General features: G+C 37.6%; 1 protein-coding gene across 1 annotated transcript in view; it reads left to right on the top strand.

Moving 5' to 3' along the window:
• The window catches only part of Alk (ALK receptor tyrosine kinase), a 715,373-nt gene that overhangs the window by 377,722 nt on the left and 321,766 nt on the right, over window positions 1–15,885 (top strand). The gene's annotated exons all lie outside the window — the stretch shown is intronic.

A 15,885-nucleotide genomic window follows, 5' to 3' on the forward strand; every position in this document is an offset into this window, starting at 1 on the left:
GTGACATTGGAAAGCACACTTGCGTAGGAGCGTCTCTTTGCCTGTCTTTTTCTCCACTAATTTCATAATTATAAATAACACCCTAAGTTCCCAGCTTCTGAGAGTCCACAGATCTAATTACTTTATAATCAACAAAGATGAAGGAGTTTTTTGTGGCATGTTTACAGGAAAAAGTTAGCTGATTTGCATCTGTGCTTAGGTTTGGTTTCTTTAGAACAAAATACCTTTTTAGATGTCCCCATCTGGACAATGACCTATCTTCCACTCTTACAGTATATAGTGGAGAATCCTGCCTATTGCTTTTCCAATAAGACTGTGTGACCTCTTTGGTGATTTCTTGGAAGTCTTCTCCCCACTGTTCCCTACTGACCTATCTGTATTTAGCTGTACTTAGAAAAATACGACCTCCTGAAATTTTAGTAGGAGTAACATTTTGACATCAGGAAGAATGCTATCTCTGTACCTAAGCTCATGTGTGCTTCTTGCCTCTTAAATGTCTCTCTGTGCTAGGTAGGAGAGGTCCAGGCACCAGTACCTATTGTTCTAGTTCCGATATGTCAGGAATATCAGGTGTCTGGCTACCCAGTGCTTTGGAAGAGTTGTCTTCTGGTGCCAATCCTTCATCAGCGTGACCTTCCCTTTCTAGAGACAATATTAAAAGGGATCCATGGGCAGGGATGCCTTGTCTGTGGGGCCATCATAGGCATTAGCCTAGCCTCATGAGCTGTTCATTCCGAGTAACACATTCAACATTCCCTCTCCACCCAGTTCGGCTGACGAGGGAGGCTGATCCCCTGCAGAGCTGGGTGAGTATAATAAAGAATCACTGTGGAGAGGAGAGAGTGCCGAAGGGATTTGGCACATCCTGCAAAGCAGTGCTCATTTCCCTGTGAGTAGGCGGGAAGACAGTGATTAGTCATAGGGGCTTGCAAAAGGTTTTCTCCTCTTTTCCTTTATCTGTTCACGACTACCAAGTGAATTCTCAGTTAACAGATTAGAAACTGAAGCAGAAAGAAGAAATAGAAAATGATGTAGTCTAAACTGGGCCCCAGGTCTCTTCTTTCTTGTTTATGCTTTTTCCAGGAAACCCAAAGCAAGTATCTGGGGCTTGGGGTGGGAAAGTAAAAAGTTAAAGAAAAAGATCCTTGCAAGAAGATAAAGATGATTTTGGTTGTTTGATGTCTCCAGCAGATGAGCCTAGGGCATGCATTGCTCCTATCTTCAGAGTTACCCTCTGCAGTTGGTATAAACAGGACTATGACTTCCTGATGTGAACCAGCCAGGAAATTCCTTAGACTAGAGTCTAGCCTGTCACCAATATCAAGGTCCCCCTGGCTGGCCAGTGCCTACCAGTCCCAATCCAACTGCTCCATCACCGTATGGTCTGGTCTACTCTCTAGAGGGTGTGCACTGCGGCAGGAGAGAGGGATCAGGATTATGCTAGGGTCAGTCCAATGATGTACAGGGGTTTTGTGTCAGGCTTTGTGAATATAAGATACAGAGATGTTTTTCTCTAGCCCTGGCAGAGCCATCTTGAAGTTTAACAATTAGCAGGAATGGTTCCAAATTTAAATTAAAGATGCCTGGCCCAGACTCCCCACTTCAACAGGATCAATATGGTGAGAGTGGAAAGTGACAACAGAAGGAACAATCAATTGTCCGCTCTGCTGCATTGAGGGACTCTGCTCCTTGGGGCATCTTGGAAAACTAAAAGACACAAGGCACTCACCCATGAAATCAGGTAACTCTAGATATTTGCACAGAGTTAGATCAGTGTTTCTCAGCCTCACAATATTGATATTTTGGTAGACCGGTCCTTGGGGAGGAATATCCTGTATATTTTATCCCTATATCTCAGATCTCTATGCAAATAGAGGCTGATAGCACCTCCCTAAATTGTGACAACCAAAACCTCTCCTTCAGACACTGTAAAGGACCCCCATGTTTGGTAGGGAGCAGTAACCCCCAATAAGAACCGCTCATGGAACAGTTGAGATCTGGGAGGAACTGTGGGGTTTACCTGGTTCAGCTTTCACAATTTACAGGAGTGAGAATTGAGGCTCAGGAAAAATTGTTTCCAGTCACACCATGGGTTTCATTTTTGGTAGAAAAATGTCTAGGGTTTTGCACTTGTATGTGTGTGTCAATTACTGGCATGGGTCTGGATTACAAAGATATATAGGGGCTATTCCCTTTCTTTTAGTAATAACAACTATGTCTGACATCTATTTAGCACTGTCTAGATACAATGGCCAGTTACTCTGTACACTTTACACACATTTTATGATTTAACACAACACAATGAATTAAGGTATTGTTGTTAGCTTTACTTCTACAAGTGATAAAGCTCAGTGAGGACAGATAACCTACCCAAAGTCACAGGCTATCCCAGGTGAGGTGTGCTGACCCTAGCCAGCCAGATTTCAGATCATTTTTACCCGTTGCTGGGAGATTTTGAGGCATAGTGATGCAGCAGTAAAATTCACAGCACAAGGCTATGATGGACAAGGCTTGAATTTAAGTCCTTGATCACATCCTTTGTTAGTGAACTCACTTTATTGAGTACTTTCTATTCTTTAGGACCATACAGGTGCAGAGAACACAAAAGGTCAGCTTCTCTACCAAGAATGTCCTATAAATGAGCTCTGAGGTTTCAAGCTCATCCCTTTCCCCCTGAAATCTCAGTTTTTTCCTGTGCCAAGTGAGAAGGACGCTGCTGGCCCTGCCCATGTACCATTGTGGGGTCGGTGTAATGATTTTTGCATACCCTGAGTGTAATATAAGTGTAAGGCACTATGATTTAATATCCTAACCTTCTTTGCCCTGCTCAGAGCCCAGGATTATAAGAGACTGAGGTGCATCTGTTTATGGAGCCACAGTCCATCTCAGGAATCTAGTGGTTTGCCTCAATGAAGGATCATTCCCTTTAATGTCAGTGATGACCTCAGTAGTGTGGGTGTCAGAGCAGCAAGGGGAGCACAGTGATATCCCCTCGATGTTGACTGTGAGCTCACAAATGGGGCTGGCTTCCTCTCATAACAGCAGATGAGGGCTTAGGGACTGGCAGATGGAAAACAGCATTCAGTGTTACCACAAGGGAGAAAGTTGTAATAATGAAGTCTAGCTGGCGGGAGCCTGACTCAGAGAGTGGGCTGCGCAGCCACAAGTCAGACACCACCAAGTCCCCAGAAACCCCTGAGTCGTGAGTGCTGAGGCATCTCTGGGAGCAGAAGCCTGCCTGGAAGCATTCGGGGCAGCACAAAGACAGTTGTGGGTGTACAGCAGCTCTTGGAAAGCAGCAGAGTGTGTGAGGTCTAATGAGTCACAGAGCATGAGCAGCCACATCTGCCAAGGTGGCCTGGCTTTAATAGGCTCTCCCAGGGGACAGACAGAGGAGTGCCCAGTCTGCTTATCTGCCTTCTCAGAATGACCACAGAAGAAACAGAGAAACCAGGCCTGCCCAAAATCCCAGGCCAGCTGGCCACAGAATCAAACAGATATTGTACATCCTAGCTAAAAATGCGTGACCACAGAATGTCTGTAAATTGAATGACTATGATAATACCTACATAATATGGTGAGATGTGAATGGTGTAAGGAAAGTGGTTTGCATTGTGCCTGTCTATAGCAGGCATTTGAGAAATGGGAGTCCCTTTTCAGTTTATGTGTTGTTTTCACAACCACGGACTTCTGATGTAATAGATGTCATGGGTAACACAGTTGAAGACTATGTGTCATAGCTTTCAAGGAATATTGAGTCCATTAAGGAGGACACAATTAAAATAGCAGCAGCTTGTGCTTATCCTGGCATTTTTAAACTGAGGCCCAGAGATAGGAGGATGCTGAGCTAAACGCAGTGGCCAGCGGAGACAGCGACGGTACCACAATGCTGTTCTGACGTGTTTCAGAAAGATCGCTCTGGCAGCAACTGGCTATGTGCAGTCAGCGCCGTCCCAGAAGCATAAGCTCAAGGCTGGTGGTTTTCAGGGCATGGGAGAAATTCTCCAGAGCTCCTTCCCTCACATCCAGCTCGAGTATTCCTGCCTCTCCAAGCACGCAACTAGATACTCTCCCGCAACCATGAGTATCTGGGGACTTTATTATGTGAGAGCAGAACTACAGTGTGTGGAGAGAAGAATTAGGTCTTGAGAAGTTGCTGAGCACTTGAATTACTAATACTTCAAAAGAAGTTTTGAGGCTAGAGGATTTGGTGATACTTTGGCTTCTGCCAGGAAATGCTGTGGTGGTGGAGGGGGGCGGATTTTACAGCATGAGGAAGCCCCACTACAGAGGTGGGAGTCAGCTAAGATTCTCCTCAATGCAAACCCTCGCCTCTCTGCAGGACTTTAGTGCTGGACCCAGAAGATACTTGAGCTCAGTGTCCTCCTGTGAATTTCCATCATGCCTGAAGCCCACAGGTATGATGCGATGTGATGTGAGGACAGTCACATCACACTGCACACTAGGACCAAACCAGGACTTACCCACCCTGGCACACAGAGTCCTCCTATGCCCTCTCCTATCAGTCGCCAGGTAGAAGAGCTACAACAGAAAACCCTCAAATGTACTCACTGTTTGTGGATGAAATTCGCCAGCCATTTGCCCCAGTGAAGACAAACCCCAGCTCCAGGCTGGGTCCCTGCACAGCTGTTGCTCCTGATTTATTTATGTAGTACTGGGGACTGAGCCCAGGGCCTTCACTCTGAACTCACTCTCGGATTTTTTTGTTATTTTTAGACAGGGTCTTGGTAAGTCCCTAGGTTGCCTGAGCTGGATGCAAACTTCAAACTCTCTTGCCTCAGCCTCTCAGAGTTCTGGAGTTAGGGCATGTACCAGCAGCATTCTTATTTAAAGCTGTGTTTTTTCCCCCTCTTAGGGCTTGAACCAAAGGCCTTGAATGTTTAAGGCAGTGATCTACTGCTGAGCTACCCAGATACCAAGGCTGTAAATTCTGACCCAAGATCCTAGTTGTAACTAACGTATGTTAAATACATACACCAACTTCTCAGAATAAGCCCATCAACCTATAATGTTAACATACACTTAAAAAACACACTTTTATTTATTTATTTTTGATTAATTGTTTATTGGTACATTTTAGATATAAACAGTAATCACATTTGTACCTATTTATGACACACCTTGATTCCTTTCTTTCCAATTCCCCACCTTCCCTTCAATCCCTGTTTCCCTCCTTATTTACAAAAGCTTTGTTTCCATTTTTCCTTCTTTTTTCAGCATTTTCTTTACCCTTACTTCCTTCCCCCTTCTCTCCTAGCTCCCCTTTCCATTTGAATATTTTCTCCCTATTTCCCAATATCTGTTACCCATTCTGGTCCTTGTTTACATTTTCAGCTTCTCACACCAAAGAAACCATGTTGTGTTTATATGTGTGTGTCGTTTATTTCACTTAAAAGTATGTCCTTGAGGTACAACCATTTAACCAGAAATGTCTTAAACTTATCCTACTTTATGGAAGAGTAATATGCCCATTGTATAAAAAAATCTTTTTTAGTCATTTATCAATCAATGAACATTTGAGCTGTTTCCAAAATTTAACTATTATAAACTGTGCTACTATAAACATGGGTGCACATATATTGCTGTGGAATGGTACTTTTAATTCTTTTGGGAAGATACCAAGAAGAGCAATAGCTAGGTTGAATAGAACTCTAGTCCTGGTTATATGAGGAATCTCCATACTGATTTCCACAGTGGTTGCACCAGTCTACACTCCCAACAGTAGAGAACAGTGTCCTTCTCCCCCACAACCTTGTCTGCATTTGTTAATGGTTGATTTTTTGGTAATAGCCATTCTTTGTGGAGTAAGATGCAATCTCAGTGTTGTTTTAATTTACATTTTTCAAATGACCAGCCATTTTGAACATTTTTAATATATTTGTTTGCCATTTCTGCTTCTTCATGTGAGCAGTAGCTATTCATTTCAAATGCTCTTTTTTCATTGGGTCCTTAAACTTGGGGGGGGGTCTGATTCTTTTTTGTTGTTCCTTATATATTCTAGACGGTAGTTCTTTGAGGAACAGCGGGCAAAATACTTTTCCCACACTGTGGGCTGTCTCTCCACTCTGTAGTGGTTTCTCTTGCTGTGAAAAGCTTTTTAATGTGATGAACTCCTGGTTGTACTTTTTGTAATAGTTGCTATGCAATCAGGGTTTTGTTCATAAAGTGTTTTCCTATACCAGTGCATTCAAGAGTTCTACAAATTCTATCTTCCAGCAGATATAGTGTTTCTATTTTAATACTGAGATATTTCATCCATTTTGATTTTAGTTTAGTGCATGGTGAAAGATGTGGGTCTAGTTTTAATCTTCAGCATGTGGAAAGCCAGTTTTTCCAGCTCCATTTATTAAAGAGGCCGTCTTTCTTCCAGTGAAAGTATTTGGAACCTTTGTCAAAGATGTGTGGCTAAGTATGTCTGGAGTTGTTTCTGCAACTTCTAAGTATCCCATAGGTCTTCAGGTTTGCTTTGGTTTTGTTTTTTGCCAGTACTATGCTGCTTTTAGTATGGTAGCTTTGCAGTATACTTTCAAGCCATGGATTGGGATGCCCACTGCCTTGCTTTTGTTGACCTGAATTGCCTTCATTACTCTATTAGGTCTTTCCTGGTTCCAAGTGAATTTTAAGATTGTTTTCTCTAATGCCGTGAGATATGCTGTTGAAAGTTTGATTAGGATTGCTTTAAATTGATATAGCCATTTTGCAAGTATGGACATTTTCACCATGTTAGTTTTTTTCCTACTCAAGAACAAAAGATACATTTCTACTTTGTGATATCCTCTTCAACCTTTTTTTTCAGGGTACTGTAGTTTTCAATGCAGAGGTCTGTTACTGTCTTTGTTAGATTGATTCATAGGTATTTCATTTTTAAATGCTCTTATGAAAGGTGGTTTTTTCCTGTTTTTTCTCAGTGAGTTTATTATTCATGTATATAAAGGTTATTGATTTTTGCTTGTTAATTTTGTATCCAGCTACACTTCTGAATATAGTTATTAAATTGTTTGCTGGAATTTTGAGGGTCTACTATGTAAAGTATCATGTAATCTGCAAAAAATTATGCTGATAATTTTAACTCCTTTCTTTCCAATCCTTATCTTTTTATTTATTTCTTTTGTCTAATTTTCTCTAGCTAATGTTCCCAGAACTATATTGAATAAGAGTGGTGATGGTGGACATCCTTGTCATATTCTTAATTTTAGAGTGAAAGCTTTCAGTTTTTGTCCATTTAGTATGATGTAGGCTGTTGGTTTGGCTTTTATTAGATTGTGATAAAGATCACTTATTTCAATTTTCTGTAGGGCTTTTATCACGAATGAGTGTTGGATTTTGTCAAATGCTTTTTCTACATACATTGAAATGATCATATGGCTTTTTCTTGACTCTGTTAACATGCCTTATTTCATTTATTGATTTGCATATGTTTCTGTTTTGTTTTGTTTTCTTTTCTTTTTGAGACAGGGTCTCACTCTGTAATTCAGGCTGGTCTTAAACTCATTTGCAGCCCAGGCTAGCCTCAAGCTCACAGTGATCCTCCTGTCTCAGCCTCCTGAGTTCTGGGATTACAGGCATGCCCCACCACCAGCTTTATTTGCATATGTCAAACCATCTGTGCATCCCTGGAATGAATCCTATTTGGTCATGGTGTATAATTTTCTTGATATTTTCTGTATTCTGTTTGTAGTATCTTGAGGATTTTCATATCTGTGTTCTTTAGGGAGATTGACCTTTATTTTGTTTTTTAGTTGGATTTTTCTCTGGTTTTGGTATCAGGGTAATACTTGCTTCTTGGAATGAATTTGGGAGTAGTCCTGATATGAGACTATAAATTTCCCTCATAAGGCTACTTTCATTGCATCTCATAAGTTCTGGTATGTTGTACTGGCATTATCATTTGCTTGTAGAAATTGTTTAAATTCTTCTTTAGTTTCATATGTAACCCATTGGTTAGGAGGCTGCTATTTAATTTCCATGTGTTTATGAATTGTATTTCATACAATTAATGGGTTCTAATGGGTTTTTATGGCATTGATTCCCAATTTATTTGTGTTATGGTCTGATTGTATGCATGGGATGATTTCAGTTTCTTTGCATTTATTTAAGCACGTTATATGAACTATTACATGTCCTATTTTTGGAGAAAGTCCTATGTGCAGCTGAGAATAATGTGTATTGTGATGTTATGGGATGGAATGCTTTGTAGACATGTACTAAATCCATTTGTTCAAAAGTTTGGTTCAGTTCTAATATTTCATTGTTAATTTTTGATGTAGTTGCTCTATTTGTGGCAGTGGTGTATAAGGTCCCTCATTAAAACTGTATTAGTGTTTATTTGATCTTTCATGTTTGTTAATATTTGTTTCATATAGTTGGGTGTACTGGTATTTGGTACTTATATATTTATTATTGCTATCTCTTCTTGTTGAATTGTCCCCTTTGAAAGAACTTAGTGACTTTCTTTGTCCCTCATAATCAGCATTGGCTTGAAATACACTTTATCTTCAAATAGAATAGCTATCCCTCCTTTTCTCCAGGTTCTTGTTGCACGGAGTATTGTTTTCCATCCTTTGACTTTTGGTCTATGAATTTCTTTTAAATTAAATGTGTTTCTTGTATGCACCACATTACTGGATCTTGCTTCCTGATCCATTTCGCTACTTTGTTTCTTTTGATTGGTGAATTGAGCCCATAACATTGATGGTTATATTTAATATCTATTGACTTACCTTTGTTGTGTTACTTTCATTTTATTGGCTCTCTTTTTCCCCTCTATATGATTGTTTTTCTTGCCTAGTGTAGTAATTGGTTGGGGCTTATGGAGTTGTAATCCTTAATATCTCTTTGTAGAATATTCTTTAGAACATTTCAGAGTGCTAGTTTGATGTTTGTGAATTTCCTCAGGTGTTCTTTTGTCATGGAAGTACCTTATTTCTCCATCAATTTTGAAAGATAGTTTTGTGGGGCACATCAATCTGGGCTACAGATTGTTCTCTTTTAGGGCTTGAAATTCCTCATTCCAAGCTCTCCTTTTCTTGAGTGTTTGTGGTGATAAGTATACTTTGTTTTGATGGGCTTTCCTTAATAGGTGATTTGTTTCTTTTCTCAAACAGTTTTTAACATATTGTACTTGTGTTGAATTTCTGGAATTTTTTCATACAATTATATGCTTTGCAACAGATTTTTTTTATCATGGCTAATTGGAGTTATATATTCCTCATTTATCTGTAGGTCAAATTCTTTTTCCCTGCAGGGAAATTTTCTACCATGATTTCTGTGAACAGGTTCTTTATGTCATTTGTACTATCACCTGCTTTTTCATTGACTCTGATTAGTCTTATGTTATTCTTTGTACCATCTAGCAGATGCTGAATTGATTTCGTGTGGTCCCTTACTATTTTTAAGAAAATTTTTTCAAGCTTGCTAACCAAAATCTGAGATTCTGTCCTCACAGTGGCTCATTCTGCTACCTATACTTTCAATGGCATTTTAAATCTGGGTATCTGTTTGAATCTGTTTTATGGATTCTATTGCTTTCCTATCTTGAACACCCATAGTTCCCATAATTTCCCTAAATTCCTCTACTTTTCTGTGTATCTGTTCTAGAGTCATTAAGCATGTCCTCTTCCTTTTTTATTGAAGTTTATCTCTTCACTCTCCCTCTTCAATTATAGATAGCTTCATTATGATCACCATCTCTGTAGTTATCTAAGAAATTATTTCTGATTTTATTTCCTTCTAGAGCCTCTTTCATCTGATCAGTTATTTCCATTGTTACCACTTCAGAAAGTCCAGGTGGGTGGCTTTAAGATTGGTCCACCTCCTTATTAATTTGATGAGCTGAACGTTTGTGGTTGCATCTTATGTAAATGTCATTATATTTTGTATTTTTAAATTTTAATTCCTGGGTTGATGTTTATTAAATGCTTGTGGTAAGTAACATTATTACTAGCATTTCAAACTTTTACTTCTCAGAGGTGCCTTCCAGGTGTAATTAGCTTTTGGGTTTTGAGTCCGTTGCAAGATTTTATCTCTTCAGTATATTGGGGATGAGAAGTTCCTGTCTACTTGGCCTAACCCCTTGTTCTTTGGCACTGGTTTATAGTATTTTTTATGACTCTTGGACAATCCCAATCTTGGTATACCAGGAAAAACAACTCCTTAGAACAATTTTGTGATGTTGGCTAAAGTCATGCAATCAATAATAACCGTAGCATCAAACACAGCCTAGAAAATGACAAACTAAGGCAACTATTAACTTGCCACTTTTAACTATATGAAATAGATTTGTGGTTATGTAACAAAACCTAAACCAAACCAGAAAATTGTATACAGTAAATAAGCCCTTCATACAGCAGTTTTACACTCCAGAGTTAGGGGAAAAATAGAGAAATAGCAGAAAATAAAGAAATTAGAAGAAGGCTGGAAGGCGAAAGATCACACAAACTTTGGGAAACTGGCATAGAAGATGGGGAAAAGAGAAGGAAGAGATAAAAACAAGAACAGAACAGCAGCAACAACAACAAAACTAGGAACCATATTCACAAGAACTAACAGTGAAGAAAAACCAAACAAGAAAGAATGAAAATAAAGAAAATAAGAAAAAAATTTAAATGTCCACTTTGGGATGTTTCTCTGCTACTGCTGGTAGACAACATGGCAGACAGAGACCAGAGCTGTGTTTGTTTGTTTTTTTAGTTTTTTTTAAAGAAGGTAAAATTAAACATAACAAAACAGATCATAAAATAGCAATGTAAGAGACACAGATTTCAAAGCAAGACAATCAGAGATCTTCACTGTCTATCATATTGTCTCTTGTTTTCTTCCAAATAGTTGTCCATATCTTCACATACCAATAATTCATACAAAACAAAATAGTATAGAACCGATCAGAACAGGATGATGAAGGCATTTTAGGTCATCAAGACCAGACAATAAGGAAGTCAACAATGGCTGCCATAATATCTCTCATTCTCTTCAAATAGCTGTCCATACCTTCATGTATGTCGAAATTAAACAAAACAAAACAGACTAAAATCCCTCTGAACAAAGAATAATAGTGTTGCTGGGTTTCACATCATGATACTATGGAATCAGCACAAGGTGCCTTGGTGGCTCTTTTTCTTCAAAGTAGCTTTTCATTTCATTGTGCAATATATTATCAATTCTTATAAACTTTTTAGAAGGTCTATGAATGCATGAGTGTCTACATTTATACTTATCCTTTCTGTATTAGATGGAAAAATGAAACAAAACAAAATAAATTCCTAGAAAAACACAAAATGAAAAAGACATATAAACAACAACAGCAAAGAGCCCAGAACACTGACAATACAGGCCTTCAAAATAAGGTGGTATAAGCATAACTAGGGTTGTTATCTTACATAATGATTTTCAAGAGAAACTCAGACCATGATACAGTAATATGCACAATTGTTCCATTCCTATGAATGTTAACTGTTTTGTTCAAGAAATTACAGAGTTGTAGCGCAATCATCTTAGCTATACTAAGTGTGTTTATATAATTTTAAACAATTTTTTCATTTCCCATCCTTTTTCTTTATCCTCATTTTCCTGAGATATTATTTTTCCTCTTTAAACAGATTCTTATCCTTTCACTGTAATTATTGAGGTTTTTTTCTTTATCTTATGTACTCTTACCACTTCTTATACTAGAAAGACTATATGGTATTTACACATGTGAGTTTGATTTATTTTACTTATGAATATGGTCTCGAGTGAGTTTGATTTATTTCACTTATGAATATGGTCTCAAGTTGCATCCATTTACTAATAAATATCTCAGAGTTATCATTCTTTATAGCAGAATAGTACTGCATTGTATTTAAAAAGCACATATTTTTAATCCATTCCTCAGTTGATGGGCATTTAGGTTGTTTCCAAGATCTGGCTGTTACAAATTGTGCTGCTATAAACATGGGTGCAGATATATCACTGTAGTATGATGTTTTCAGTTCTTCTGGGCATATGCCCAGAAGTGGGATAGCTGAAACAAATGGAACTTCCAATCACAGCTTTTTGAGAAATCTCCAGAATGACCTCCACAGTGGTTGCACCAGTCTACACTCCCACCAACAGTGCAGAAGAGTTCTTTTTTCCCTGAAGCCTCTGTAGCATTAGTTGTTGGTGGTTTTCTTGATCCTCGCCATTCTTTCTGAAGTGAGATGGAACCTCAGTGTTTTTTAATTTGCTTTTCTCTAATGAGTAGTGATGATGAACATTTTTTCATGTATTTATTTGTTATTCGTATTTCTTCATCTGAGAACTGTGTATTCATCTCAGAAGCCCATTTTTGGAATGGGTCATTGAATTTGGGGGATCTGATTTTTATTAATTCTTTTTATTCTAGACATTCTTTGTCTGAGGGACCATTTTTCCCCAATTTTTGGATTTTCTTTTGGCTATGCTAGAGATTTCTTTTGACATGCAAAAACTCTTCAATAAAACACAATCCCAGTTATTGATTCTGTGAAGTATTCTACATGCAATTTGATTCTTGTTCATGAATTCTCTACCTACCCCTATGTTAGCAAGATTTCTACCTACTTTGTCTTCCAACAAATTTAGTGTTTCTGTTTTAATATTTAGATCTTTTATCCATCTAGACTTTGATAGGCATGGGTCTAGTTTTAATTTTCAGCATATGGAGAGTCAATTTTTTCAGCACTGTTTATTGAAGAGACTATCTTCCAGTGGACGTGTTTTCCCCTTTATCAAAGATAAGGTGGCTGAGTATGTTTGTAGTTGTAGTTGTATCTTCTAATCTATTCCATTGGTCTTCAGATATCTTTTAATCCTTTATCATGCTTATTTTATTATAGTAGCTTTGTAATATAAAAGTTATTGTGATGCCTCCTGTCTTGCCTTTGTTGCTTAGAATTGCCTTTGCTATTTTGGGTCTCTTCTGGTTCCAGATGAATATAAAGAGTGATTTTTCTAGATCTATGAGGTATGCTAGTGGTACTTTGATTGGGATTGCATTAAATCTGTATAACAATTTTGGGAGAATAGTCATTTTCACAATGTTTGTCCTTCCTATCCATGAACAAGGGGTGTCTTTCCATTTTCTGAGATCCTCTTCAATTTCTTTTTTCTAGGGTGTTATAATTTTCCCTGAACAGATCTTTTGCTTCTTTTGTTAGATTAATTCCTAAGTATTTCATTTTCCTGGATGCTATTGTAAAGGGTGTGGCTTCACTTATTTCTCTCTCAGTGGTTTTGTTGTTAGTGTATAGGAATGCTGTTGAAATTTGAGTGTTGACTTTGTATTTAGCTACACTGCTGAATTTATTTATTATATTTAGGAGTCTTTCAATGGAGTTTTGGGGTTCTTCTATGTAGAGTATCATGTCATCTGCAAATTATGATAATTTAACTTCTTTTCCTATCCTTACTCCTTTTATTTCTCTCTTTTGTGTAATTGCTCTGGCTAGTATTTCCAGCACTATATTAAATAGGAGTGGTGATAATAGATATCTTTGTCTTGTTCCTGATTTGGGGGTAAAGGATTTCAGTTTTTGGCCATTTAATATGATGCTGGCTGTTGGTTTGTCATGGATGGCTTTTATCATATTGAGGTAAAGAGCATCTATTCCAATTTTCTGTAAGGTTTTTTTTATCATGAATAAGTGTGGGACCTTATCCAAAGCTTTATCTGCATCTGTAGAAATGATCATGTGGTTCTTATTTTTGGCTGTATTGATATAGTGGATTACATTTATTGATTTGCATAGGTTGAACCATCCCTGCATGCCTGAGATGAATCCCACTTGGTCATGGTATATAATCTTCTTGATGATTTGCTTAATCCTTTTTGCCAAAATTTTATTGAGAATTTTTGCATCTATGTTCATTAGGGAAATTGGCCTGTAGTTCTCTTTTTTGGTTGGGTCTTTCTCAGGTTTTGGTATTAGAGTAATGTTTGCCTCCAGAAATGAATTAGGGAGAATTATTTCCCTTTCAATTTCATTGCAGAGTTTGAAGTGTTGGCATTAAATCTTTGAATTTCTTGTAGAATGCTGCAGTGAATCCATCTGGACCTGGGTTTTTCTTTGTTGGTAGGGATTTAATTACATTTTCAGTTTCATTAATTGAAATTGGGTTATTCAGCAGTTTTACACCTTCTTGACCGAGCTTTGGTAATTCATATGTTTCTAGGAATCTGTCTATTTCTTCTGTGTTATCAAGCCTATGAGACTAGAGGTTTTCAAAATAGGTATTGATGATCTTCTGTATTTCCACAAGGTCTGCAGTGAGTTCACCCTTTTCATTCCGTATTGCATGAATTTTAGATTTTTTCTTTGCTTTTTAAAATCAGGTTGGCCAGAGGCTTGTCAATTTTATTTAGACTCTCAAAGAACCAACTTTTTGATTCATTGATTCTTCGTATTGTTTTCTTAGTCTGTATTGCATTGATTTCTGCTCTGATATTTATAATTTCCTCCCTTCTCTTGGCTCTGGGCTTGACTTGCTCTTCTTTTTCTACATGTTTGAGGTGTAGCATCAAGTTGCTTATTTGTGTTCATTCTGTTTTCCTGATGGGGCAGTTCACCACAATGAATTTTCCTCTGGGGACTGCTTTCATTGCATCCCACAGATTGCAGTAAGTTGTGTTTGTATTTTCGTTTACTTGTAGATATTGCTTAATTTTGTCTTTAATTTTCTCTGTGACCAACTGATTGCTCAGAGGTATTATTATTCAATTTCCATGTGTTTGTGGGGTTTTTGCAGTTTTTTATCATTACTTTCTAGTTTCATGGCATTATGATCCAATAACATGCATGGGACAATTTCAGTTCTTTTGTGTTTACTAAAGTATGTTCTGTTGGCTATTATATGGTCTATTTTAGAGAATGTTCCATGTACACTGAGAAGAATGTATATTGTGATATTGCTGAATGGAACACTCTGTATACATCTATCAAATCCAATTGTTCACAGGTGTGATTCAGTTCTGTTATTTCTTTGCTGATTTTCTGCCTGGTTGATCTGTCCCTTTGTGTCAGTGCATGTTAATAATTGTGTTATTACAATAATAATAATAATAACACAATTATAATTGTAATTGTAAATATACAATTGTATATTTGTATAATAAACTGTAAAATATAATACTTTTTTTTTCTTTTTTTGGTATCGAACTCACGACCACGTGCTTGCAAGGCAGACGCTTATGCCACTGAGCTACATCCCCAGCCCCTAAAATATAGTTATAATAACACTATTATAATTGTGTTATTGCTTATTTGATTTTTCATTTCTGTCAATATTTGTTTTGTATAGCTGGGTGCTCTCGAACTTGGTGTATATGTATTTAAGATTGTTATCTCTTCCTCTTGAAGTTTTCCCCTAATTAGTAGGTAGTGATCTTCTTTATCTCTTTGGATCATTCTTGGTTTGAAGTTCACATTGTCTGCAAACAGAATAGCTACCCCTGCCTTTTTTTTGGGTTCCTGTTGCATGAAGTACTGTTTTCCATCCTTTGATTTTCAGTATATGAGTTTCCCTTTGAATTAGATGGATTTCTTGTAGGCAGCATATGGTTGGATGTTGTTTCTCGATCCATTATGCCAATCTGTTTCTTTTAATTGGTGAATTGAGGCTGTTTACATTAATGGTTATAACTGATATATGTTGGTTTACTTTTGACATGTTATCTTTGTGCTGTTGGTTTTTAACCTTTCCATTCTGTTTAATTGTTTGCCTTGCTTAGTGGGTTTTTTTTTCCCCTAGGTCTGTCTAGAATGTATTTCAGTATTCTTTGCAGGGTTGGTTTGGTGATCATGAAATTCTTCAGCTGTTCTTTGTCATAAAAGTGTCTTATTTCTCCATCCATTTTGAAGGACAGTCTTT

The sequence above is a fragment of the Cavia porcellus genome, unplaced genomic scaffold, assembly GCF_034190915.1.
Source record: "Cavia porcellus strain 051 isolate PalLab524CR breed Dunkin Hartley unplaced genomic scaffold, mCavPor4.1 scaffold_1, whole genome shotgun sequence".
Lineage (NCBI taxonomy): Eukaryota > Metazoa > Chordata > Mammalia > Rodentia > Caviidae > Cavia > Cavia porcellus.